Raw genomic sequence first — 26,508 nt, 5'->3', positions numbered from 1 at the left:
GGTGCCGAGAAGGGAGCCATGCTGCAAACCAATCTGCCCCCTCTCATTTTTATTTGTTTATTCATTGGATTTCTCAACCCACTTCTTCCACAAGGTCCCAGGCCAGAGTTATAAAAACAGCAATACAGTCACCAGCGTGGTCAGGTGGGTAAAAATGTAGGCTAAAAATACTCTCAATTTGACATATCCCACCCCTGAAACTGAGTCCAATATTTACAAGAATGCCCCTTTGCGAACACCAAAACCGATCAAGTTTTTGTCTTAGGTAAAACACAGGCACATTCTACATGTGCAGATCCTCTTTACAGTAAGAATCCGCCTGTTGCTCCCTGTGTAAATCTCTAGAGATCACTTTTTTAAAAAGTTTATAGGTTGCTAATGATTTGCTCCAAATATACTTTGCCCTCTAAATGTTGTAACCACTAGAATAATGAAAGCACGGCACCCATACAATTGAAGCATACACAAGACGCATGCTGGTAAGACATCATCAACCAACAGGGACCACGAAACATCCTTGCATCAGAAGTCATTGCCTGCAGATTCCCAATGGGGGATATGGTACCCAAAAGGCACATCAGATCAAAACAGACACCGGTCCATCAAACCCAAGTACAGCACCTTAAGGCGGTGTTGAAAATGTACCTCCACCACACAGTCACATACAGTGCATGGGTTTAAGACATCATCATCATCATCATCATCATCATCATTATTATTATTATTCATTTGTTTATACCTTGCCTTGAAGTATGGCCATTCACAACATGGTGGTCCTGTCCCATTATAGGGATGTACCAACACTGAGGTCCAGCGCCAAAGGCCTTCTGGTGGTTCCCTCACTGCGAGAAGCCAAGTTACAGGGAACCAGGCAGAGGGCCTTCTCAGTAGTGGCAGCCACCCTGTGGAATGCCTTCCCACCAGATGTCAAAGAGAAAAACAACTACCAGACTTTTAGAAGACATCTGAAGGCAGCCCTGTTTAGGGAAGCTTTTAATGTTTGACGGACTACAGTGGTACCTTGGGTTAAGTACTTAATTCGTTCCGGAGGTCTGTTCTTAACCTGGAACTGTTCTTAACCTGAAGCACCACTTTAGCTAATGGGGCCTCCTGCTGCCGCAGCAAAGTTCTTAACCTGAAGCACTATTTCTGGGTTAGCGGAGTCTGTAACCTGAAGCGTATGTAACCCGAGGTACCACTGTATTGTATTTTAATATTTTTTTGGAAGCCGCCCAGGGTGGCTGGGGAAACCCAGCCAGATGGGTGGGGTATATATAATAAATTATACTATTGTTATTGTTATTGTTATTATTTTATATAGCCATTCCAGCCAAATGCTCTCTGTGGGGCTTATCAGTTGGTGGCCATCAATCAGAGGTTCTCAATCTGCTCCAGCGACAAGGCTATCCCTGCTCTGCCTATATACAGCGACGGCTAAAGGTGTCTGTCATGAAATCCTCTTTGCTCATATAAGACCGAGGGAAATGAAAGAGCCGAGGTTCCTGAGCTCATGCCCAAGCTTTCCTTCGCTGGGACGGGAGGGGCGGAGGCAAATGGCTGCTCTTGGGCTTCTTGCCAGTTGCAGGTGGAGTTTGAACTGATCGGGGTAATAAGAATAAATGAACAGTTATCCAGATGGTGCAAGATGGCAGGTAATTTGTACATAATTGTAACTCTCTCTGGGGTTAAACAAAGTAGCACAGGAGGGGGAAAAGACAAAGGCAGGGAAGAGGGAGATAAAAAATATGGCGAGCAAGCCCCCGGAAATTGTTATTTACAGCAGTCACAGGTTAATTTTCGTCCCCATCATGAGATTACATGCAGTTTCCCAAAAGGTCTTCAAGTGGGTCACAGCTTGGCAAGCCGTGATTAAAAAAAAATATGAAATACTGCAATGGGTGTGTTTATAATAAGCTCTAATCACTTTCTGTACTTCAGAATGGGGGGGAGGGATATCAACAAAACACCCAGATATTAATCTTTGAATTATAGGTACTTGGTATGCATAGTAAAAGATTTCCTAAGGAGGTTTACTAGGTGTTTTAATGTGCATAAATTGATAGGAACGGCTCCCTCTAGGAAAAATAATATGTCCTTAATAAAAACACACAGATAGACTCGTGAAACAGCTAACCTTTCTGAAATTAACACAGGAGTAAATGCATACTCAGCTGTTATGCCTCAAATGTTACACTGGGAAAGGCAACAAAATAAGCTACCTAAGGCTGATTGCTTACTTGGGAGTATAAGCAACATTTTCATATATATGATCGTTTGATTATTTAATTTCTATACCACTTTAAAAAATACATCTAAGTGGTGCACAAAAACTGAAAGAACAACAGACAACATAAACAAAATGTTCCAAAAATACAGTTACATATAAAAATGTTATATGAATACAAAGATACACACACGTGTTTGTTGTGGTTGTGTTGTGTTTTGTGTATTTGTGGGGTGTGTGTGTGTGTGTGTGTTTGTCTATATAACACCAATTAATTTTCCTTCTGACATACCTTCTGTCTCAGCTTCCAGGTTTTCACCCAGGGTCCAAACAAACTCTCAGCTCATCCACAAAACCTCATACCTTGCAATGAGAAGAGACCTGGAAGCAGCAGACATCACCCCTAGTCTCTGACTCTAGACTTGCTTTTCAGGGACAGGCCCAAGGTGGGAATGGTATTTCCTCAGGCTGCCCACAGTTGTGTCCCATTCAGCTGCACTCTCCACACTCAGTTCCAGGTGCAGCAGATTGCTTAAGTTTTCCAAGGGGTCCAAAGGATGACAAAGGTGTCCCTCTCCACTCACAAACTCTTTTGTCACCCTCTGGCTTGCAAAAGAGGTTAAAAATAATTTTTTAATGTTTCTTCATCTGTCTTAGATTCAAGTGGAAGAACAAGGAAGTACAGTGGAACCTCTACTCATGTACGGAATCCGTTCCAGAGGTCCGTTCGTGAGTCGAACGGGAGAAGCGCCATTGTGCGCATGCGCATTTGGTGGCAGCACCGTTCTGCGCATGTGCAGACGGTGGCAGCTGCTTCTCTGCATGCACAAATTGCGGCAAGCCCAGTATTTACTTCCGGGTTTGCCGCAGTCGCGAGTCGATTGTTCGCGAGTAGGGGCAGTGGTAAGTCTAGGTTCTACTCTAGTAGATCCTCTGCATGGAGAAATGCAGAACTGCTGAACCCCTACTTTGCCCCTGTCTTCTCCCAAAAGGAAAGCAGCGCTCAGAACTAGACACACTATTCCAGGTGTGGTCTGACCAAGGCAGAATAGTGTGGGACTATTACTTCCCTTGATTGGGACACTAGACGTCTGTTAATGCAGCCTAGAATAGCAGTAGCTTTTTGGCTGCTGCATCACACTGTGGACTCATGTTAAGCTTGTGGTCTACTAAGACCCCTAGATCCTTTTCTGTACTGCTGGCAAACCAGATGTCCCCCCATCTTACATTGCTGCAACTGGTTCTTCCTGCCTAAATGTAGAACCTTAAATTTGTCCCTATTGAAGTTCATTCTGTTAGTTTGGGCCCAGTTCTCCAATCTGCTAAGGTCACCTTGAATCCCAATTCTGTCTTCTGTGGCATTAGCTACCCCTCCCAGCTTGGTGTAATCTGCAGAGTTGATGAGTCTTAACAACATCCGGAGATGCCCAGGTTGGCTACCCCTGCTCTAGAGAAGTACAATTTGCCTCTGGATAACCCCATGCCAATTTCATTCGTGTCTATGTGCAAACTGTGATCCACATCTAGATACTAAAAATAAATTTCAGTGTAGTAAGGATGTGGATTTGTACTCTTTATTTTTTTATCTGTATAATCAAAAGTTTCTCTCTTTTCCTGTTCCCTCTCCTGTTCAGCTTCACATTGGCCCAACAGTAATAACGGTCCATCACAGATTGTGTTGCTAGAATGCACTCGGTGCCTGACACCAATGCTTCCTAGCAGGAGATATTTGTTTCTATCAGAAGATAATGGTTCCCTGCATAGGCAAGACCACACACATTGCTTATACTGTTTACCTTATACTTTGCTAACTGAGCATCCACTGAGTTTACGAGAGAAAACTACCGGACTATTTATCTCTGTGCTAATAAAATGTGAAACATGCAAACATCCAGCAGAAACATACCCAAGGAAATTCTGAAGGCTCATTTACATTGTTATGGAATACAGACAATTTGGGTTTCACAGGCTGCCAATTCAAAGCTAGTCTTGAATCAACAGTCCTTGATTACTTGGCCAGAGAATTCTGGAGGCGGTGTGCACTTAGACATTGCCTTAGCTCAGTCAGAATCACAAGTTACTGCTCACTTGCACTGGATTTTAGCTCTGCACACTTCTGCAGCCCTGAGGTCTTAGTACAGACAAATCAGAAAACAACAGCTAGAGATGGCATACATAAATTCAAGGAATAATTTCAATCCTTAAAACTCCTAAGTCCTACAGATTTTTCATATGGCTTAATTGTACGTAACTTTGGGTAGATAATGCCCAGCATTTAATTTTTTTCTCTTTTCTTCTGCTTCTAAAAAACCCCAACCTCACTTATCTGGAGGGTATCAGCCTTTACTGAAATTTATGGAGGTGTGTTGATAAAACTGTATGCGTATACCTTCTTTCCAATGAACAGATCCCCATATGTACATGTATATCTGCCCTATAATGGTCAAGACTAGTTTGTAAGTACACCTAGATAGGTCATGGTCACACAGCGTTGAGAAGATTAGGGATAAAGTGTGGAAAATGCATTAAATGTTTAAGCTGACTTTCTGTTGTACCCTGAGACCTTAGCGTTCTTCCTGAATTCCTTCCTCTCCCTTCCTAAATGAGCAACCAAGGTTGACCTTTGTGACCCTTGTTTCACCACTGCCCAACATCCTGATGCAGTGATGGCCACTGTGTCAGTTTCACAGGCAAAGACCTACAAAGGTTAGGTCAAGTCCTGCACTCTGAGTCTACAGCTGGAGTAAGATGTGGAAGCTACCTGAAATCTATGTTGGTCATCTTCCAGGAAGAAAGAAGAAAAGACTGTTGCAGATTTTAGGCTCATCTAGATCTGTAGCATGTAAGAGAAGGTACTGGCCTATATTAGTAAGTGGGGCGGCGGGGCTGGTTTAGGAAATAGAAGCAACATTTTACTGTTTATTTTCCTGCAATTCTGTGCATTTTGTTAACAGTACAAAATGCTTTCTTTAAAGTACACCTTGCGCTGTTTGATCCAAGGCAGGGGTCAGCAAACTTTTTCAGCAGGGGGCCGGTCCACTGTCCCTCAGACTTTGTGGGGGGCCAGGCTATATTTTGGAAAAAAATAATGAACGATTTCCTATGCCCCACAAATCACCCAGAGATGCATTTTAAATAAAAGAACAACATTCTACTCATGTAAAAACACGCTGATTCCCGGACCGTCTGCGGGCCAGATTTAGAAGGTGATTGGGCCGGATCTGGCCCCTGGGCCTTAGTTTGCCTACCCACGATCCAGGAGTATTCTGTGCAACCTGTATTATCTCACACCACTTCCTTGCCTTGGGCCTCCTAGCCAACCTCCAGTCGAGTCCTACTGCTCTCTATTCAGTAATGGTGGCAGCTAACTATCCATTTGACTATTCAATTGCGATTTTAATACCACTATGGGGCATTCAGATGCCCAGGTCTACTCAGTGATTGCCAGTGGGTGCCAGGGCACAGAGAGGGCTAAGAAAAGGACACCTGAGTATGTCACAATTTATTTGCATTTTTTTTTTTGGCACAGCAGTATCTACCAGTAAGAACCCCAAATAAGAAGCAAAGGGGGAGGGGAGAGACTGCAAATATGAAAAATCAAAATCACATTTCTGTCAACAAACTTTCCAAAGCCTGAATTCTTCCTGTTGCTGTGGCACACACCTTAGTTAGATCCCATTTGGATGATTGTAATGGACTCTACATGGGGGCTGCCTTTGAAAAGTGCTCAGATACATCAACCAGCTTAAAGAGCTGCAGCCACATTATTGAGGGAGTCTGGGTATAGGGAGCATACGACTCCCTTTTTACAACAGCTCCGCTGGTCTGTTTCCGGGCCTATAAAACCCCGCATGGTTTTAGGTCCACGCTAAAACCTGGTGATGTGCTGTCTTTATTGAAATTATTGGTATGGCTTTAATAGATTTTATATCTGAGTGTAGTTTTAATTCTATCCATGTTTGATTGTTTTTAATGGTGGAGTGGTTGTTGTTTTTTCTACAGCACGTTTTAGTGCTTCTTATTTTTATCTGTAAGCTGCCTTGATTTCTGTCAGGGGGGAAAGGCAGGGTATAAATAAATATGTATGCTCTCAGAAAGTGTTATAAGAATGTTCTCTATCAGTGCTGGCGTCAGCACCTGCCTTGCTTGGGCAGTAGCAGATGGGGTCCCAATGCCGCAGAAGGGTCCTTAAAAAAATCTGTCCCTGTGCCTTGAAAAGCAATAGGTGGTTGGATGTGGCCACCACCTTAATTTCCTACAATGCTCCCAGTATAGCATCACTCTGGGAAACTGGGAGGGATTGAAATAAAGTTGCACAGGAAAGCTTAGAGCACAGCTACTACTTAGTAGGAGGGCTCCTTCAAACTTGGAGCTGGCCCCGTTTTCCACCTCCGGCATATGGCTACCTTTGAGGTCGGATACAATGTTCCCAGCATCAGAGACATTTACACCCACACTGTGCCACATAATCCCATAAATACCCCTTGTCAGGAACTTAAAAACCACCAGCGGTATGCCGTGGTGCTATGCTTACTGTCAAAAAACGGTTATGTATATGAGGCTCAAGACTTGCAGAATATGTATTCATTAGCACTTTGGGCAGGTTCCTTATGTACTCCTGTTGTGAATGTCACCATCCTTCAATGATCACAAGAGTGATGGATGCATCAGGAAAATACAATGTTGGCTCAGATTTCAAAGCAGTTTGAGCTCCAATTGGCTTTCGGTTTCCCTAACCAGATTAGAGGAAGAAAGAGAGGCCGGTCACAGCAGATGCCCTGTCTCGGTTCATTACTCAACACCTGTTAAACTTGATTAACGGCCCCAGCTAATTATCTGTTAAGAGTATCTCATGCTGTGAAGGATCCCAGAGGTCTGAAAAGTTGACTTCATTTACATGTTTGTCTCCTTTCACAAGGTCTCTGTTAAACATCGCCCAGGAAAACAAAGCAGAAATCTATGGAGCATTTTTCACAATTCCCATGGGGCTTATTCACAACTTCAGAACTATGTAACCACACATACACACACCTACGCCCCTCTAACATATGTATTTGTTGTTGTTGTTGTTGTTGTTGTTGTTGTTGTTGTTACTGAGGGAAGCTATTTTCTTCATTTCCTTTGTGCCCTAAGATTCCTGACAAGTTTACAGATGGAACAAGTTTTCATTTGTTTCTTCTTCTTCTTCTTCAGTTGAGAAAGTTGAGCCTCATGTATAGCTATTCTGGGGCTCTTGAATCTGTTTGCCTACGTCTGCATGGGATTATCGTTTGAGATCTGGCAGTGAATGAAAGTAGTGGTTCAACAGCAGCTCATACCATCACAATATTTGTGGACACTGAAGACATCTGAAGGCAGCCCTGTTTAGGGAAGCTTTTAATATTTGATGAATTATTGTATTTCAATAATTTGCTGGATGCCGCCCAGAGTGGCTGGGGAAGCCCAGCAAGATGGTCAGGGTATAAATAAGTTGTTGTTATACAGCAACAGACTGGCTGCACAAAATCACATGACAATATTTTCAGGAGTTATTGCCCGCCATAGATTCCTCAGAGTCACAGCCCCAGAAGCTCCTTCACGTCAAACATTGCTATCCAAGTTTGCAGCGTGAAAAGGGAACAAAAATACCTCTACGCGTCTTCAGACAGAATGCACTCTGACAGAGGACTCTCCAGAGAACACGAGCTACCACAATGCTGATGAAAAACCTGGAGCACAGTCCAATTGTAAGTGCTAAAAAAAGGAACATCAGTAGTTTAAACCAAAAGAAAACCAAAGGTGTCTGCTTTAAAGGGAGCAACAGATGTTCACTTAAATCAGGTGTGGGGAACCTGTGGCCCTCCAGATATTGCTGAACTACAACATTCCCGTCAGCCTCAGCAAGCATGACCAATGGCTAAGGATCATGGGAGTCGTAGTTCAGCAACTTCTGGAGGGACAAAAGTTTCCCATTCCTGCCTTAAATATTTTGACTTTTGGAAGAGGGGCTCTCATTCTCATATATATATATATATATATATATATATATATATATATATATATGGCATTGTGTAAGCCTGGCACATCCTTAGTCAAAGCCCCATCCTCTGGTCCATCCTCTGGACTCTAGATCCAGGTCTAGAATAAGCAGTTGTCTCCAAATGCTCCTCTTAGTTTCATAAGCCTTGCCAAACTGTTCATCAGTTTTGCAAATAAGATTTTCTAAAGGCAGGGAAAAGAAGAAGAAGAGGAGTTTGGATTTGATATCCCGCTTTATCACTACCCAAAGGAGTCTCAAAGCAGCTCACATTCTCCTTTCCCTTCCTCCCCCACAACAAACACTCTGTGAGGTGAGTGGGGCTGAGAGACTTCAAAGAAGTGTGACGAGCCCAAGGTCACCCAGCAGCTGTATGTGGAGGAGTGGAGATGCGAACCCGGTTCCCCAGATTATGAGTCCACCGCTCTTAACCACTACACCACACTGGCTCTCAGTGTGGTGTGCTGGCTATCAGAACGCAAGAGTACTTCTAATGGAACAGAACAATTATCTGCAATGGGATGATGGAGCTGTTAACAACTGGGGTGTCGTTTCAGAAGAAACCTCCTGGAGGAGGAAGTACTGTAAAACATAGTCAAAGTATATTCCTCTCCCCGTTATCTGGTTTATTTTCAAACCGAAGAAGTAACAAAGACACAGTTCTGTTCTCAATGCAGAACAGACTGTTAAATTGAAGACCAGAGCTACCCACCTCCCCATATCTAGCTGGATGGCTTTGAAATTGAAGAAATTCATGGAGGATAAGGCTATATCAATGGTGTGGCGTTTGCCCGTTCGTTGGAAAATGTCTGTACAGGGGGAGAGAAAGTGTTAATAGGTAGACCAATAGAAAAGCCAGAGGCGGAGCCTACTTGTTTATAGAAGGCCTTAACTCGAGATTTAGTTAGTTGGTTGGTTGGGAAAAGGCAGTTGGGAAAGCAGTTGGCAGACAGATGGGAATAGAGAGACAGTACAGTAGGTTCTTGTGTGAGGGGAGGTAGAAGAGTTACACACAGAATAAAATAAGACTAAGAGGGTAAAAAGGGTAACAGCGTTTCGAATGCATTTAAAGTTTATTTGTGTTTGCAATTAACTACAATCTTCATTGTTAACTTAAGAACCTGACTGAGACTAAGTGATTTACCGGAGAGGACCTGGTTGGTGGCAGCGGATTAGTGGTGTACAGGTCAATAGTCCATGAGACAACCAGGGGCTCCGTACGAATGCCACAAATGGCTACTAGCCATAATGGCTATGCTCTGCCTCCACTGTCAGAGGCAGTCATGTTTCTGACTGCACAGGAGAAGACAGTGCTCTCATGCTCGGGTCCTACTTGTGAGTTTTCCACAGGGTGGCCCCTGTGACAACAAGATGCTGGACTCCAATCCAGCAGGCTCCTCTTATGCCCTTAGTTTGCCTTCATCTCTGCCTTTTCTCTTCCAGCTGAGAGATCAAATTCAGTACACTTGAGGGGAGGGAGGGAGGAAAGAAACCCCGCTCAGTGTACTTGATACCGAGGCTATTACATAAATTAGATGGCAAGAATGTTCCCTGGAGGACTCAGTTCTCAGACCTTCAGGGAAAGCGGTAGGGAAGTGGGAGGGGATGAGGGAAGGAGTAGGTCTCACCTCTGCAATCTACTCAGACCTCTGCCTTCTTGTTGAAACAAGTTTGCATTTGAACTTGGGTCTCTTTCGCGGCAGGCTATTGCTTTTTAATGCACAGTTTTTCAGCATTGTTTGATGTCTCTTAGTATCCACTACCTTATTTACTCCTGAGCCTGAAGCTAAACTCCTCAAGTAAAACACATCTAAGGAATTTCGAGATACGGGGCAGGGGGAATTCAATATTCAGCAACATTACTTGGAGGCAAGAGAGGGAGGACTCATGTACACACAACTTGGTTTGCTCCTGGATTTTGCTTATACCAAAATGTCTGGGAAATTTTGAGGGGGGAGAAGCACTCCAAGAGTTTCAATAGGACCAGTGAAATTTTTGGGGGAGGTACCACACATTCCCATAAATTTCTCCACCATGTAGGGTCAAACCAGACATAATACTAATCACACCATTAGCCCTTGCTCATTAAATAATAATATATTTTTTTTAATAAATGGCAGTGGGAGAGGGAAGAGAGTGTGGGGAGTCAATCACAATTATGGTGGAGAATCTTATGACAGTCACATTCCTTTGGCCGCAATCTGTCTAGAGGAGTAGATCTGTGATGGGCAGGACCAGAGCTATACTCCACTCTTTCTTTCCCAATATTGTTATCATTCCACACTCTCCCACTCACTCATACTCCACCCACACACACTCGCACACAAATTTGCATACACTCAGGCACCCCAATCATTCATCACCCATCCATCCATTCGTTTTCCAAACACACACACCAGTCACCCACTCATACATACAAGCTTGCACCCTATTCATCTTTTCGTTCTCTGTTTCACACATGCATCCTTCCCCACACACCATCCATCCATTCACACACAAAAGCCCTTTTGCCTCTTGGCTTTTGGAGACCAAAAGACGGGCTCTGAGTGGTCTACTGCCGCTACTACTGCAAAGTAAAGAGACCAGTGGATCCCCATCCTACAGTCACAAAGCATTTAGCCTCCTTCCTTTGTTTGGAAACCTTTCTCCCTCCATCAGTTAGAAACCAGGTGGCACCCAAAAGTCCTAACTGTAGCCTTCTCAACCATATTTGCAGTGGAAGTGGGTTAAGAGAGCAAGCATACATACCAAAACTAGGCCCCCTTTTCTGCCACCTTGTTTTTCTTTTGATAATGCAGAAGCACCTTCTAAGGACTGGATTAGGGTTTTTTTTTGCTTGTGGTACCACATTTTATTATCACACGGGGGGGGGGAGGATTCTTCTAGATTGACTATCCAGAACTGGTACTCCAAACTTTGAGACATGGCAATAATGGAGAGACAAATGTGTAACCTTAAGGCACTCAAAAGACCAAGAAACCCAAAGGCAAGAGATTTGGTTTTCAACCTCTTGGAGTGATTCCCCCACCCATTTTGTTAATTGGGGAGATGGTGAGAAACAAGTCCCAGTCAGGTATGTACATAGAGATGGGACTCATAAGCGGTTCATTCAGATTCGTAACAGCTGTCCGGAGCTGGGAGATACAGTTAGAGGAATTACAGGATAAAAGCTGAAGTTCATGAGAGGAGGGCTGAGCAAGTGAAGGTTGGAATTATTATTATTATTATTATTATTATTATTATTATTATTATTATTATTAATACCCTGCCCTCCCCAGCCAAGGCCGAGCTCAGGGCGGCTAACAAGCAGTAATAAAAACAAGTTGAATGAATGCAACTTAAAAACAAGATTAAAATACAACAATTAAAATAACGAAACATTAAAAAATTAAAATGCAGCCTCATCACAGGAGAAAGGAAAAATGAAAAAGAAAGAGGGGGAGGGAATCAAATTGGCTCCAAGCCAAAGGGCAGGCAGAACAACTCTGTCTTACAGGCCCTGCGGAAAGAAATCAGATCCCGCAGGGCCCTGGTCTCATGAGGCAGAGTGTTCCACCAGGCCGGAGCCAGTGTTGAAAAGGCCCTGGCTCTGGTTGAAGCTAATCTAACTTCCTTAGGGCCCAGGACCACTAGGGTGTTGCTATTTATGGACCTTGAGGCTCTCCGTGGGGCATACCAGGAGAGGCGGTCCCGTAGGTACGAGGGTCCTAGGCCATGAAGGGCTTTAAAGGTCAAAACCAGCACCTTAAATCTAACCCTGTACTCCACCGGGAGCCAGTGCAGCTTGAAAAGCACTGGGTGAATATGCCCCCATGGCAGAGACCCCATGAGGAGCCTTGCTGCAGCATTCTGCACTCGCTAGAGTTTCTGGGACAGCTTCAAGGGCAGCCCCATGTAGAGTGAATTACTGTAGTCAAGCCTGGAGGTGACCGTCGCATGGATCACTGTGGCCAGGTCGGGAATGTGAAGGTTGTGTTTGTAAGAGAACCTTGAGAAAAGCTGGAGCTATTGCTATAACTATGGGGGAAGCAGTAGGGAGGGAAAGGTAAGGAAAAGTCTGTGCCTTGTGATTAAATTAGTAACAGCTGGTAAAAGGAGGCATTGCCATATGTGGATATAACTACCCTTTTGCTTCCTCTTTGCTTGAAAAGTGTCAAAATGCTGCTGTTTGAAAGACTTGGGTGTGGGTCACTCCCTCACTTGGGGTCTTGGGTCTCACCGCACTGCAATGCTTTTGAAAAAGATGTCCTGTCTGGCTGACAATTCTTGTTTGGGTTCTGTTGGCCATTCCAGGCCCTGATATTTCTCTGACAATTTGCTGTCAGAAGTGGCGAGAAGCTACTTTTTAAGGATAGTCCTGAAGATGGCCTAAATGTCAGAGAAGGGGGGGGGGGGAGATGCAATTTAAAACTACAGCTACTCTTCCGCACTCAGGATTTGATGTTATCAACCATTGTGATACATGGATATTCCATTTAGATGTGTGTATGCTGGATATGTTATTTTGGGAGTATTGCTTGTTTCTTATGATAAAAGTTCTTCTTTTAAAAAAAAACTAATTCAAAAGGTTGCCAAAAAACAACCCGCAATACACAGAGTCAAAGAGGAAGCCACAATGAGACAAAAGAGGGGGTGAGTTGAGCAGCACAAGCACTAGAAAGGGAGCCGTGGCTGAGGGGAAAGGGGCAGCACTGACCCCAGGGAAGCCAGATGCAGCCTGGCTGGTGTGCCTCCACTTGTTGGATGACAACTTTCATCAAGCCTGAGCATTGGCCATGCTGGTTGGGCTGATCTCCAACAATATTTGAAAGGTCGTGGGTTCCCCACCCCTGGCTGAAACCATGGTCCCTATCTGGATGCCTCCTCCATCACTGTTGCTACCTGTTTTATTTTTTCCATTGTGTGCTTTAAAAAAAAAATGCATTGGAATTTGTACATTGCCTAGGGAGGATTTGTATCAAGAAAGGCAGGATAGAAATGTTGTTGTTGTTGTTGTTGTTGTTGTTGTTGTTGCCATTGTTGTCATTACCACCACCACACCTCTAGTCTCTAAACTCCAATGTAATTAAAAAAACCAACATGGCTACCAAACTGCAAGTATACCAACTACAGTGGTACCTCAGGATGCGAACGGGATCCATTCTGGAGCCCCGTTCACATCCCGAACAGAACGTAAGATGCAACAGCACGTCTGCGCGTGAGCAGGTCGCATTTCGCCGCTTCCACGCATGCGCGTGACGTCATTTTGACATGCGTGAGCGGCGAAACCTGGAAGTAACGCACTCCATTACTTCCGGGTCGCCGCAAAGCGCAACCCGAAAGCGCTCAACCTAAAGCGTATTTATCCCAAGGTATGACTGTATGCTGCTTTAATGGTTATTTGCTTATCAACCCTAAATCAATGCTTTGAACGGAAGGATCTACCATGGAATTTCCATTATTCAAACTCCAACCGGCAGACTTTCATTCCATTGGCCATTTTCGCCCTATATGTTTCATCTCTGTCACTGTACGGAATCCTCTCTTTTGTTTATCCAAACTTCCAATTACCTGAATATTTTAGAGCTTTCCTGTTTGGAATTGCAAGGTCACATCCAATTTTATCTTCTCAAATAAGTCTTCCTCGTTCCCTCTTAACCTGAACTAATGGTACCCTATGGACATTGCACTGTGGAATAAATGCAGCTCTTGGTTCAGAGCGGCAACCTGAGGGGGAGAAAAACAACTTATTGCTGTAATTGAGCTTCAAGTAATTCCAATACAAACAAATTTTCAGTGTGGTTTTGGTTTTTGTCTGCTGGAAGATTAGCTGCTTATCTATCCCAGCACGATAGATAACAGCTCCTCTCCCTATTGTAGGCTAAGCATCCAGTACCATAGGGCAGGAAACCACCAAGAGACACCATTTACAAAACAAAGATAAACCATCATGGTTGCATTTATTTATTTTTTTGCCCACAGTCAATCCTGATCTACCTATCTGTGCTGAAAGTGAACATGTGTTTCTCTACTCCAGCAGAGGAAGATTTCAGGGTGTGGACAAGGCATCAGGGTAGGGGATTTCTGAGGTATGTGTGACAAAGGTGGGAAAGGTTAACCCCTTCCCACCCACAATGTGGCCATAGGAAGACAGGGGAATTCCCTGCCAGGTCTTTTTAAGAGGTACAACTAGTACTAGCATGCTGTTTAATACCCTATACTTATGTAGTATATCCCTGAAACTCTGGACTCACGTTTAAAATACGTTTAATTTATCTTAACTAAGGATGGGGGAGAAATTTGATTCTGTTTGCATTTAAAAGCAAACTTACCCAATTTGCACTGTTCAAAACAGTACATGAACTGGAACGCAGCCGTACTTTGAAATCTGCAATTTTCTGAATTTTTCAGTGCCTTTCACCAGTCAAGTAATGCATACAAAATTGCACGCACCAGAGTAAAAGGCATTAAAATGCATATATTCATGAAAATAACACACAAAAATGAACTGAGGAAATTGCTTAGCAAAAAAGTGTACATTAAGCAAAACTGCACAAAGTATGTGCGTATTAGGAGAAATTTGCACAAAATGCTGGTGATTTTTCATAGCAGAGAGATCCAAGGTGACACTGGGCAAATGTGATGTCACGAACGAACTCTTAACTCTTAAAGCTGGAGTTTTGCTAATAGTTTGAAAGAGAATGGCATGACACTAATATGAGGACAAGCTACTGGGGTGGGTAGAGGAAGCATTATCCTTCATATGAAATATTTTTTTCCAAACTAAAAACTCTTCTTCACCGCAGTGCCATAAATTATACAAAGTTCGTCCTATTTCCCATCATGTTAATGTCTGTTACTGGAGAACTATCAGAGGTAGAAAACGCTGAAAGAATTAAAGTCTCTAGAAGCTGCCAGACCTAACAGAGAGCAGTAAAAGAACTGCATTACTTTAAAAGTTGGGATCGGAATTTGTTTCCCCATTAGGTCAGCAAGTCTCCGCATACTGCACATATGCTGTAAATTTTATGAAGTGTATTAACTAAGTTTATTAATATTTGAAAATTACTCACAAAATCAATTGCAGAAATAGAGCTGAAATATTCACTACCATGTTCCAGCCCTAGCAGAACTTCAAACTGTCTTCTGCTACATAAATAAAAGAGGCAAAACATACAGAGTTTTCATTTCAAAGCATTGCCAGCCTTTACAGAATCCCATAATAGTATTTCCTCCCCCCTCTCCCTCTCTCTTGGAATTACCATATGGTTTAATGTGCTTTAAGATTTTTTGACTGATGGTCCTTTAGCAAATTTCTGTGCTTTTGCTGAGGGGCAATTAATTGTGATTTGCATGATTTCATCAGCAATCTAAAAGCTACAAAGGCAGAGTCAAGCAATGATACAAATACGAGCGTAATTCCTTCCCGGTTGGCTAAAACTATTCTGTTTTCAGGTGGACAAGACACAAATGCGGACATGGAGTGGGAATCTCCCAGAAATTGCAAGATAAAATGAAGGAACAAAAAGAGGAGCGAGCAACCTAACAACCAAGTGAGGCAAAAGCTGTATTTTGTCCAGCCTCCTCTTTCCAAGCCTCTGGGAACATCACAAACTGTTGCATGAAAGAAAAGGCAAGCAGGAAAAAGGACTGCGCAAGAAGGAATTGTTTTAAAATACTGGGAAATACAGTAAAGTTCAGTACAGTGGTACCTTGGGTTAAGTACTTAATTCGTTCCGGAGGCCGTACTTAACCTGAAACTGTTCTTAACCTGAAGCACCACTTTAGCTAATGGGGCCTCCTGCTGCCGCTGTGCCACCGAAGCACGATTTCTGTTCTCATCCTGAAGCAAAGTTCTTAAGCTGAAGCACTATTTCTGGGCTAGCGGAGTCTGTAACCTGAAGCATATGTAACCTGAAGCGTATGTAACCCGAGGTACCACTGTATCTGGAGGAACTTCACGGCAGCAATTTCAGACAAGCAACATGATAAGCTGTAATGTGGAAGCGTTAAGGATTGCCCTCACTTTGAAATGACCCTAACTTGAATGGGCTGCGTGGCATTGTGATGTCATCGTGTTCACTGAAGAATCCTTGATTGGCTCAGAGTGATGGCAATATAGTTCAGGAAGCAGTTTGCTTTGCTTGTTCTCACTGATGTTATTATGTAACCAAACCTGAACAGCTATGTGGACAAGTCCGTTTCCAAGATGAAGAAGACCAAAGATGAAGGGCCATAAAGCTGTAGTGGACTGGGGAATGGATGGTCAGCAAGCAGACAGCAAACACACTTTACATACATGTTGTAGTTCCAGTGGGTATCCCACGCACCACAAAGCTAAAATTTCCACTAGGTAAGAGAGGGAAAGGAATGAGATTACTCTATATCTTAGATTAAAATCTGAGCCAGAGTTTCATTCACTGGCTCAGAGATAAAGTAAATGTCTCTGAAACCTCTCTAATCCAGAGATCAACTTTGTTTTCCGCTAGAAATAAATTTTTCAACAGCAATCTTGTGACTGAAAGGTCAGAGTCCACTTTCAGATTTTAGATTTAATATTGTGAGAGCGTAGAATTCTTCTTTAGATATTAAACTCATGGACTCTAGTCTGTTGAAACACATGCCATAATAAAATGTGCTGGTCTTTGCAGTGCTATAAGACTCTTGTTGAAAAAGCAGGCATGATCTCTGGCCAAGTATCAGGATCCGCCAGGGAGGCTGGTGAATATAAATGGAGATCTAGTGCTGCTAGGTTGCCTGCCTCAGTAAGATGCTTACTTTAATTTCCTGATCCCCCCCCCAAACCAAGCCAATCTGCTTTATTGCATCTTCAGTCAGTTCAATTAACAAATAAACAAAACATTATGCTTCTGATACTGCATCAAGTGTGTATTGTGGCTGCACACTTCATTAATTGGAAACCGACATATGGCAATTTTTAGGTCACTGTTGCACCACTGAAAACAGACACATCCATCAATGCCAACATCTCTCATGTGCTGAGCAGCACCCACTGCTTTTAGCAAAAGGGTTAACATTATTATAAAAGGAAGATAAAATGGAATACTGTACTGACACGTTTCTAAAGAAAAGGGCTACATTTTAGGAGCGCATCGCTGACAATCCTCAGTGTTAACTGAATGAGCACAGAGAAGCTCTTGTCTTGTTTTGTTCTGTTTTTAAATCATCCTTATTCCACTTTTCGAACCTCAGGTGGAACCCCTCAAGGAGGCTTGCAATCGCAAGTTAAAAGTATAATACAATCATAATAAATGAAATAAATAAAACAAAACCGTGTAAATTATAGGTAGAAACTTGAGAAATCAATTCAAGAATGTGTGTGTGTGTGTGTGTGTGTGTATCAGCCACCCTGCATTGATTACTCCCCCACCTTATGTGATCATAACAGAGCATAAAATGTTGTTGTTTTTACTGATACTGTTATTTCATTTATGAATTGCTTCTGATGGTGCATCTTACAGCAATTTCACAATACAAAAAACTACGGTATCCCTCTGGCCTTATTTTGCGCTGACAAGGATGAACTTTGATTATGGGAAACAAAGAGGAACGGTGCTTTGCACACAAAATGAGCCCTGTGCACAGAATTGTCTGGCCTAACAACACAGGTAGAAACTTGCACGTGTCACTAAATCTTCTCTCTGTGGGATTCAAGAAGGTGCTTTCCCTGTACACCCGAACACCTCTCCTCTTCAACAACTGGGGGTGTCAGGGCAGGTCGCGACACACAGCCAAGCAAGGGAAGAGGAAGCTTCAGTCTGTGATGGAGAGCTGGCACAACTGTCTTCCCAAGCCCCACCCTCTCTCTTCCCCAACCAGCTGACCACCCAGCCCTCCTTACTTGTAAGCAGACTTTCTTGTGCAAAGTTACTGCCTGCAAAGTTACGGAGCCAGATGGACCAATAGCCTAACTCAATACAAGGCAGATCTGATGTTTCTATGTTTGGAGGTGGCAGCAGTAGAACTCAGCAGCTGTCATTCTTTACCTCAAAAGCCCTCTTGAAAGACCCTGTTGATGGCACTGTGTCTTAGGACGGGCATTGATGGGAGGGCTTTGCCCCAGAGTTTATGACTCATGGTTTGTCTGGGAGAAGGAAACCATGAACCGGGGTTCAAAAGATACTCTTATGTCAAATGATGGCTTAGCTCAGCGATGTGCCAGAACAACCAGGGAGGAGCAAAGTGGCCATGATCCCAGAGCCCGTGTGCTACTGTGTTCACACCAAACTATGGTTTGGCTTAGCATGATGTGCAGACCAGGCCCTTGTCTGTTGTTTTAAGTTTTAGTCTATAATATAACTACGACTTTCAAACCCAGTGGTTAGAATCATAGCTGCCACCTCTGGGGGGGGGCCGGGGTGCCTCAGGACCCACAAAATTTCCACTGTGGGTGCCTAAGCATGTCTATGGCCATAGCAGGCCCCAATAGAGGCCCTGAAGTGGAGGCAGAGGCCTTGGCCCAGTTGCTGCTGCCTCAGCGCCAGAAAGCCAACGGAGGCAAGGCAGAGACCAAGCAGTGTGTGTGTGCGCGCGCGCGCATGCGCATGATATAGCATCATGATGTCACTTTGTGTGTGAGCCACTGGGCTCCCACAATTGGGGGCCCAAGTTGGCACCACTGGTTAGACTGAAAACCTCCTTTCTTGGGATAGCACAAAGCTAAGGGCTTTGCGACAGACCACCTTTTTACGCGGACTTTGATTTGTGTAGAAAATTCTCTCTTTCCCTGCTCCCCTTTATCTTTTTGCAAGTGAGCCGGGTAGCTGAAAAGAGTTGGAAGGGCTGCCTTCCTGTTTGTTCCCTGCTCTGGCACCTTTCCGTTCTGTGCTCCCCGAGTAGCACCATTCTAAAGGCTAATAGCCCTGGAGGAGGCCAGGGAAGCCTAGAAGAAAAGGCCAACCATGGCGCAGTTAAAAAGGTCAAAAGTTGCTCCCTGAAGGGAGAGAAGGGGACGTGAGTGAGGGATGAGAGAAAGACAGCTGCAAAGGCTAAGAGCTGTACACCAAAGGGCGAGAGGCTTGTCTTTTGTTGCTCAAACTGTTCGCCTCAGGGAGGGGTTCGGCCTTTTTGTTGTGGTTCTCCTCCTTGCTGCAATTACCCTGCAAATCCCTGGCTCTGGCAAGAAAATAGGAAGCAAATCTTGAAATTAATCATAATAATAGCAATGGCAATAACTCTTTGGAACTATTTATTTACTTTTAAGGAAGGCCAAGGCACAACAGTAGCACAGCCGTACCTTTGTGGATGTAAAAGTAGAAGTGGGTGTGTTCATGAATGTGCATGGTAACTGCTTCTCAGTTTCTTTTGTACCAACAGCAGATGCACACAAAATAACAAGGCCTGCAATTTTAAGCAGACCCTTCAAATGTCCCTATTTTCCAGGGACATTCCTGGATTTGGAGAAGCCGTTCTGGTTTCTGATTTTATGCTTTTCCCTATTTCCATTGGAGAAATGTCAGAGGGAATGGAATAAGACATCTCTATTTTCATCGGAGAAATGTTGGGGGGTATGTTTTAAGCTAGGCACTGAATTTCTGTGCGCCATCCAGCACCCTCTGGTTCACAACTACTTATCTTTGTTGCCTCCAGCAGTAAAGAGCCAAGTGCTTCCTTTTGTTTAATCTAAAGTGAGCTACTTCTTTAGCATCAAAGGTGGCCTCTGTGTTGACCTTACCTGGGCACCAGGATAAGATATTTCTGCTTTTGTAAAAGCTCCATCCAGGCCGGCTGCTCACGCTGCTCTGAATCAACACCTTAGAAGTAACCCCAGGAGCCAGCTGATTTAACACAGTGGGTGAAAGGCAGTTTTCCACAAGCCAGTGGGAGCAGGCAGATGGACTAAGAGCGCCACACAGAATATGAAATGTTATTTGAAAAGTGATTGGCAATGGAGAAAGGTAGTCGGCTGCTATTTACTCAGTAGCTACCTGCCAAAAAGAAAAGAAAAAAAGGGGGGTTTCTGAACTTAATATGCCAGTATCCTCCTTTGAGAAACCAATGTCGTTTTCAATGTACAGAATTTATAAATGACACTGCAGTCCTGAGTATCCCATTGGTAGAGATGCCCCTGACTCGGGAGCACATCAAACAAAAGGAAATTCCCTGCACAGAAGTAATATAAATAGGAAATCTGAATGATGTGTAGTTTGTGATATTTAAGCAAAGTATGTGCATCTGTTTAACAAGTGAGAGCTGGACCATAAAGAAGGCTGATCACCAAAGAATTGATGCTTTTGAATTATGGTGCTGGAGGAGACTCTTGAGAGTCCCATGGACTGCAAGAAGATCAAACGTATCCATTCTTAAGGAAAGCAGCCCTGAGTGCTCACTGAAAGGACAGATTGTGAAGCTGAGGCTCCAGTACTTTGGCCACCTCATGAGAAGAGAAGATTCCCTAGAAAAGACCCTGATGTTGGGAAAGATTGAGGGCACAAAGGGGACAACAGAGGACGAGATGGTTGGACCGTGTTTTTGAAGCTACCAACATGAGTTTGACCAAGCTGCGGGAGGCAATGGAAGACAGGAGTGCCTGGCGTGCTCTGGTCCATGGGGTCACAAAGAGTCGGACACGACTAATCGACTAAACAATAACAAGGAATGGGGACAGAGGAGAAAATTGCTTCAGTTTGCATTTAAAGATGGACCTATCTAATTTACACTTCCTGGAGGGGACGGGACAGCTGGAATATATGGAACACTACCATCCTTTGAAATTTGCACGTCTCTGAATTTTGCAATGCAGTTCTCCAGGGGAAGGTGTGTGTAAATTCAAAATAAATAAATAAATAAAAATGGCTGTTTCTGAATCTCTAAGGTCTATTGAAGACTTTTAAAAACTCCAATGAACATTTTATTCTGATTATATAATTTTTACAAATTTCTACTTTCTTCGTACAGACATCTCCCTACTTATGCAGGGGTTACATTCCCAGGCACCACACATATATGTAAAATTGCATATAGTGGCCATTGAATTAGGCCTTGTTAGCTGGTTGAGTCAGAAGCCTGCACATAGGCTGTAACTGCTGAGATGGAAACACAGAATATGTTAGGGCTGCCATGTTTCAAAAGTAAAAAACCAGGACACACTGAAAATTGTTTGACTTGCCTAAGATCCAGGACAAAGCACTGCCTTTCAGAAATTTCCCCGGGGTGTGAATTCTGCCTTTGAAATCCTGGTAATGCCCAGGAAAATCCAGGCATATGGGAGCCCTAGAATATGTATACTGCCCTCACTGTAGTAGACAATCAGTAGGCCAATTTGGATTAGGTGTCTTCGGCAAAGATTGAGATGTGAACTTGTACACACACACACACACACTTGAAAATTGGAACTGGATAATTCTCAGCACAATTCTACATCGCTGCAGGCAGTGCAAGAAAGATGGTCCTGCTCCTGCTGAAGAAGCTGGGAAACAATTGTAATCATGAGAAGAAAGCTGAAATTCGGTGGAATTGAAAAGGCGGCGCTGCAGAAGATGACATAAACCTGGAACGAAAAAGGACAGGCAAGCAGGATGGAGAACTACAAATGGAAATGGGGAAATCGTGGTCATAAGCCACAATAAAAATGAGCTGTTAGCCATCAACAATGCTCAGCTGCAGTGTAGATCCCTGGTTCAGATGGCATTTTCTTATTCGTAGATGGCCTATGCTGTTTGTTTGCTTTAATTTGTATCACTTTTTTAAAAAAATGTCCCTGTTCATTTTTACAACATAGCAGGTTTCCGACGGCAGTTTATCTGACACAGACTGCAGAAAGGTAATCAAGTTGAGAAATACAAAATGCTCCTTTTTTTTTTGCCCGCAGGCTTCCAGAGGGACATGAAAAAAGCAATTTCTGTGTGCATATCCTAAATGTAATGTCTAGTCTTAATCAATGTTACTTCTGCAGGAGAGAGGGGGAAAGGGATAATGAGAAGCATCACTACTTATCACTCTGACCACAGCGCAGAGCAAGTTCTTGTGCAGGCAAGCAGAATTGCAGATCCAACTTAATTTCATCTGAACAAAGTTTTAAAGGTTCCAGGAGATGCGGCGGAAGAATATGCAAGAGCTGGGGGGGGGGGGAGAGCGCGTCCCTTTTAAGTGCCTCTCCTCCTCTCTCTCTCTATCAATCAAGCTGACCCCTCCTCCTCAAACCCCATTTACCAGCATTTCCTGGGAGGCAGTACGCAGCCTTCCCTTTTGTTGTTGTCAGTTAAACCTGCCCCTCTATTATCCCTTGCCTTTTCCCTCACCAGTTTGCAGGCTCTGTAGTGGCAGATCTGCATGAATGAAAATATTTGCTGTTGTTTAGTCGTTTATAATAATAATAATTTATTATTTATACCCCGCCCGGCTGGGTTTCCGCAGCCACTCTGAGCTGCTTCCAACAAAACACTAAAATACAATAACCTATTAAACATTAGGTATCTGAAGAAGTGTGCATGCACACGAAAGCTCATACCAAGAACTAACTTAGTTGGTCTTTAAGGTGCTACTGGAAGGATTTTTTTTATTTTTGACTATGGCAGACCAACACGGCTACCTATCTGTAACTATTAAACATTAAAAGCTTCCCTAAACAGGGCTGCCTTCAGATGTCTTCTAAAAGTTTGGTAGTTATTTTTCTCTTTGACATCTGATGGGAGGGCGTTCTACACGGTGGGTGCCACTACCGAGAAGGCCCTCTGCCTGGTTCCCTGTAACTTGGCTTCTCGTAATGAGGGAACCACCAGAAGGCCCTCGGCACCGGACCTCAGTGTCTGGGCAGAACAATGGGGATGGAGACGCTCCTTCAGGTATACAGGGCCGAGGCCATTTAGGGCTTTAAAGGTCAGCACCAACACTTTGAATTGTGCTCGGAAATGTACTGGGAGCCAGTGTAGTTCTTTCAAGACCGGTGTTATATGGTCTTGGCGGCCGCTCCCAGTCACCAGTCTAGCTGCCGCATTCTGGATTAGTTGTAGTTCTGGGTCACCAGTTTAATCATGTCTGCCTCTTCGTGACCCCATGGACCAGAGCACACCGGGCACTCCTGCCTTCCACACATGAATGAAAATACTCCCTGCTTATTTAAAACAGAGAAACAAGACACCTCAAAATATTGTATGAGGAGAAGACCCAGACATCAGTGGCAGAACATATGCTTTGCATGCTGAAGGTTCTAGCTCCAGTCCCCCAGTTGAAGGATCCAATGTATTAACACAGGAAGCCGACTTATGCTGAATCAGACCATTGGTCCATCTAACTCAGTGTTGTCTGCCCTGACTGGCAGTGGCTCTCCAGGATTTCAGGCAGGGTTCTCACCCAGCTCTACCAGGATCCAGCTTCCAGTATGTGTTCCATGCCGGACTGGCCAAGGATCTCACTACTATGTGGCATGTTTAACGTATGGACATGGGAGATGCCTGCACTGACATTGAATCATCATGCTTAATGAGTAATGTGTGCCTGTTTTTTTCTCTCTTACATTAATTAAATTACAGGCATGGAGGTTGAGCATTGTTATCAGGATCACAGCATGCAGGGAGGGGAGATTTGCAATTAATGAAGAGTGCAGGGGGGGATGTTCCTCCCTAGCTCCTCCCGCTCCCTGAAAATAACATTTAAAAATCAGGGTCCCCTCCCTCCCAAGATTCACAAAGATTATATACAGAAGCTCTGAGGATCCACAACTCCTTTAGTGCCCTTGGGTGCTGCTCATCAAGCCCTGGAAATCTGAATTCATTTAAAGTAGCTAGGTGTTTCCTTACTGCCTCATTTCCCATCTTAGGCTGCAGCTCCCTCCTTGCATCCTTGATTCTGTTATCACCAGGTTGGGCATTGTTTTTCTTTTGGATAAAGTAGGTGTTGAGCAGTTCCGCCTTCACCCAATAGCGTTTCTCCATCTTCTCCTTGCAGAGAACCCACTGTTTGCTTGTTCTTCCTCTTGCTTTGAATATAGCTAAAGAAACCTTTTTTATTGTTCTTTTTAACCTTCCTTGCAAGCCTGAGCTCATTCTGAGCTTTGGCCCACCTGACCTTCTCCCTGCAACTGTTGGCTACTCTTGTATACTTCTCCTTTATGATTTCCCCTTTCTTCCATTTCTTTTACACACCCTTTAAAAAACTGAGCTCATCTGTAAGCTCCTTATGCAGCCACACCAGTTTTTTTCCTACAAGCCTCCCACTTTTCTTTCTTGTTGGGATTGTCTGCATTTGTGCCTCCAATATTTCAACTTTAAGAAATTCTTATCCATCTTGAACTCCTTTCTTGCCGAGTACTTCTGACCATGGGATCTCACCCAGCAGCTGCTTAAGTTTTTTGAAATCCGCCTTCTTAAAGTCCTACACTCAACTTTCCCTTGCCTCTCTACAGCAAAGCCCGAGATCAAATTCAGATCTGCCCCCCACAAATATCAAGTCAGCTAAGATGCTTGGTATTGATTTGATTGTGAAGACAGTGAAGGTCCTGTGTGAGTGTCTGGAGGCAGTTGGAGGATGGATGGTGGCTAACAGATTGAGGTTGAATCCTGACAAGACAGAAGTACTGTTTTCGGGGGGACAGGAGGCGGGCGGGTGTGGAGGACTCCCTGGTCCTGAATGGGGTAAGTGTGCCCTTGAAGGACCAGGTGCACACCATACAACACCGGTCTTGAAAGACCTACACTGGCTCCCAGTACGTTTCCGAGCACAATTCAAAGTGTTGGTGCTGACCTTTAAAGCCCTAAACGGCCTTGGTCCAGTATACCTGAAGGAGCGTCTCCACCTCCATCGTTCTGCCCGGATGCTGAGGTCCAGCACCGAGGGCCTTCTGGTGGTTCCCTCATTACGAGAAGCCAAATTACAGGGAACCAGGGAGAGGGCCTTCTCGGTAGTGGCACCCACCCTGTGGAATGCCCTCCCATCAGATGTCAAAGAGAAAAATAACTACCAAACTTTTAGAAGACATCTGAAGGTAGCCCTGTTTAGGGAAGCTTTTAATGATTAATAGGTTATTGTATTTTGGTGTTTTGTTGGGGGCCGCCCAGAGTGGCTGGGGAGGCCCAGCCAGATGGGCGGGGTATAAATAATAAATTATTATTATTATTATTATTAATTGCTAAACTCTGTATTTGGGGGACAATAAATTTTAAAAAGGTCGAATAGAAATACAGTGCCATTCTAATCATATTAGTCTAAAGCATGAGGGAGTGAGAAAAGTCACCGAAAAAGACCATATCACATTCAAATATTTGGAGAAACAGAATGTGGACATCTAATGATGTACCACTGTATCTCTTTGTTAGGAAATGCACCTGCTTGAAATAAACTTGAAGCCCAGCAAACTCTCCATACTAGACTACTCTCACCAGGTGTGTGGAAGTTTTCTTGGTTACGCTTTTACATGGTCTCTGAATGGAATGAGCATAACTTCAAAGCAGACTGTACTTCATACAGTTTCTAATCTCTGTCTAGACTTCCCCTAAAATTAACTTCCTGGCATGTCTGGTGAGACTTTGAGATGATAATGAATTTGTCACAACTGCACACTGTAGGGGAGTCACGTGATCCCTTGAGGGATCAGAATCTCTTGGAGGAGATAAGTACCTGCATCATCACAGGGCCAGGCCTTTTCAGTGAGGCGATTTCCACAAGGCATCTGACCGAGGGGCTAGTCAGAAAGGCAAGCTGAGATCCAGCGACTGAAAGGTAATTTGGGTGGACAAGGCATAATGCAGGAATGGTGGAAATTGAAGGGTGGGGGCTTAAAGCAGGGGTCTGAAGCCTCTGGAACGCCAGATGTTACTAGACTAAAAGGTAAAGGTAAAGGACCCCTGACAGTCCAGTCGTGAACAACTCAAGCTGCGGCGCTCATCTCGCTTTACTGGCCGAGGGAACCAACGTTTGTCCGCAGACAGTTACTAGACTACAACACCCATAATTCCTGATCATGCTGGTTGGGGATGATGAAAACTCTAGAGGGTCACAGGTTAGTAAGGCAAAGGGACCCCTGACCATTAGGTCCAGTCGTGACCGACTCTGGGGTTGCAGTGCTCATCTCGCTTTATTGGCCGAGGGAGCCAGCATACAGCTTCCAGGTCATGTGGCCAGCATGACTAAGCCACTTCTGGCGAACCAGAGCAGCGCACGGAAACGCCGTTTACCTTCCCACCAGAGCGGTACCTATTACGAGCCAGTGTGGTGTAGTGGTTAAGAGCGGTAGTCTCGTAATCTGGGGAACCGGGTTCGTGTCTCCGCTCCTCCACATGCAGCTGCTGGGTGACCTTGGGCCAGTCACACTTCTTTGAGGTCTCTCAGCCCC

General features: G+C 44.0%; 1 protein-coding gene and 1 long non-coding RNA gene across 7 annotated transcripts in view; both read right to left on the bottom strand.

Annotated features, from left to right (window-relative positions):
• FHIT (fragile histidine triad diadenosine triphosphatase) overlaps positions 1 to 26,508 on the bottom strand; it is a 1,028,662-nt gene that overhangs the window by 535,896 nt on the left and 466,258 nt on the right. The gene's annotated exons all lie outside the window — the stretch shown is intronic.
• On the bottom strand, positions 7,190 to 17,309 carry LOC310700368. Its single transcript, XR_014522583.1, has 4 exons — positions 16,159 to 17,309; positions 15,293 to 15,368; positions 13,791 to 13,946; positions 7,190 to 7,501 (listed from the first exon to the last, which is right to left on the bottom strand). It is a non-coding gene; the product is annotated as an uncharacterized lncRNA (long non-coding RNA).

The sequence above is a fragment of the Podarcis liolepis genome, assembly GCF_965112155.1.
Source record: "Podarcis liolepis genome assembly, chromosome: 2".
Taxonomy (NCBI): Eukaryota; Metazoa; Chordata; class Lepidosauria; order Squamata; family Lacertidae; genus Podarcis; species Podarcis liolepis.
Note: the sequence above shows the minus strand (reverse complement) of the source record. Positions and strands in the feature narration are given on the sequence as shown.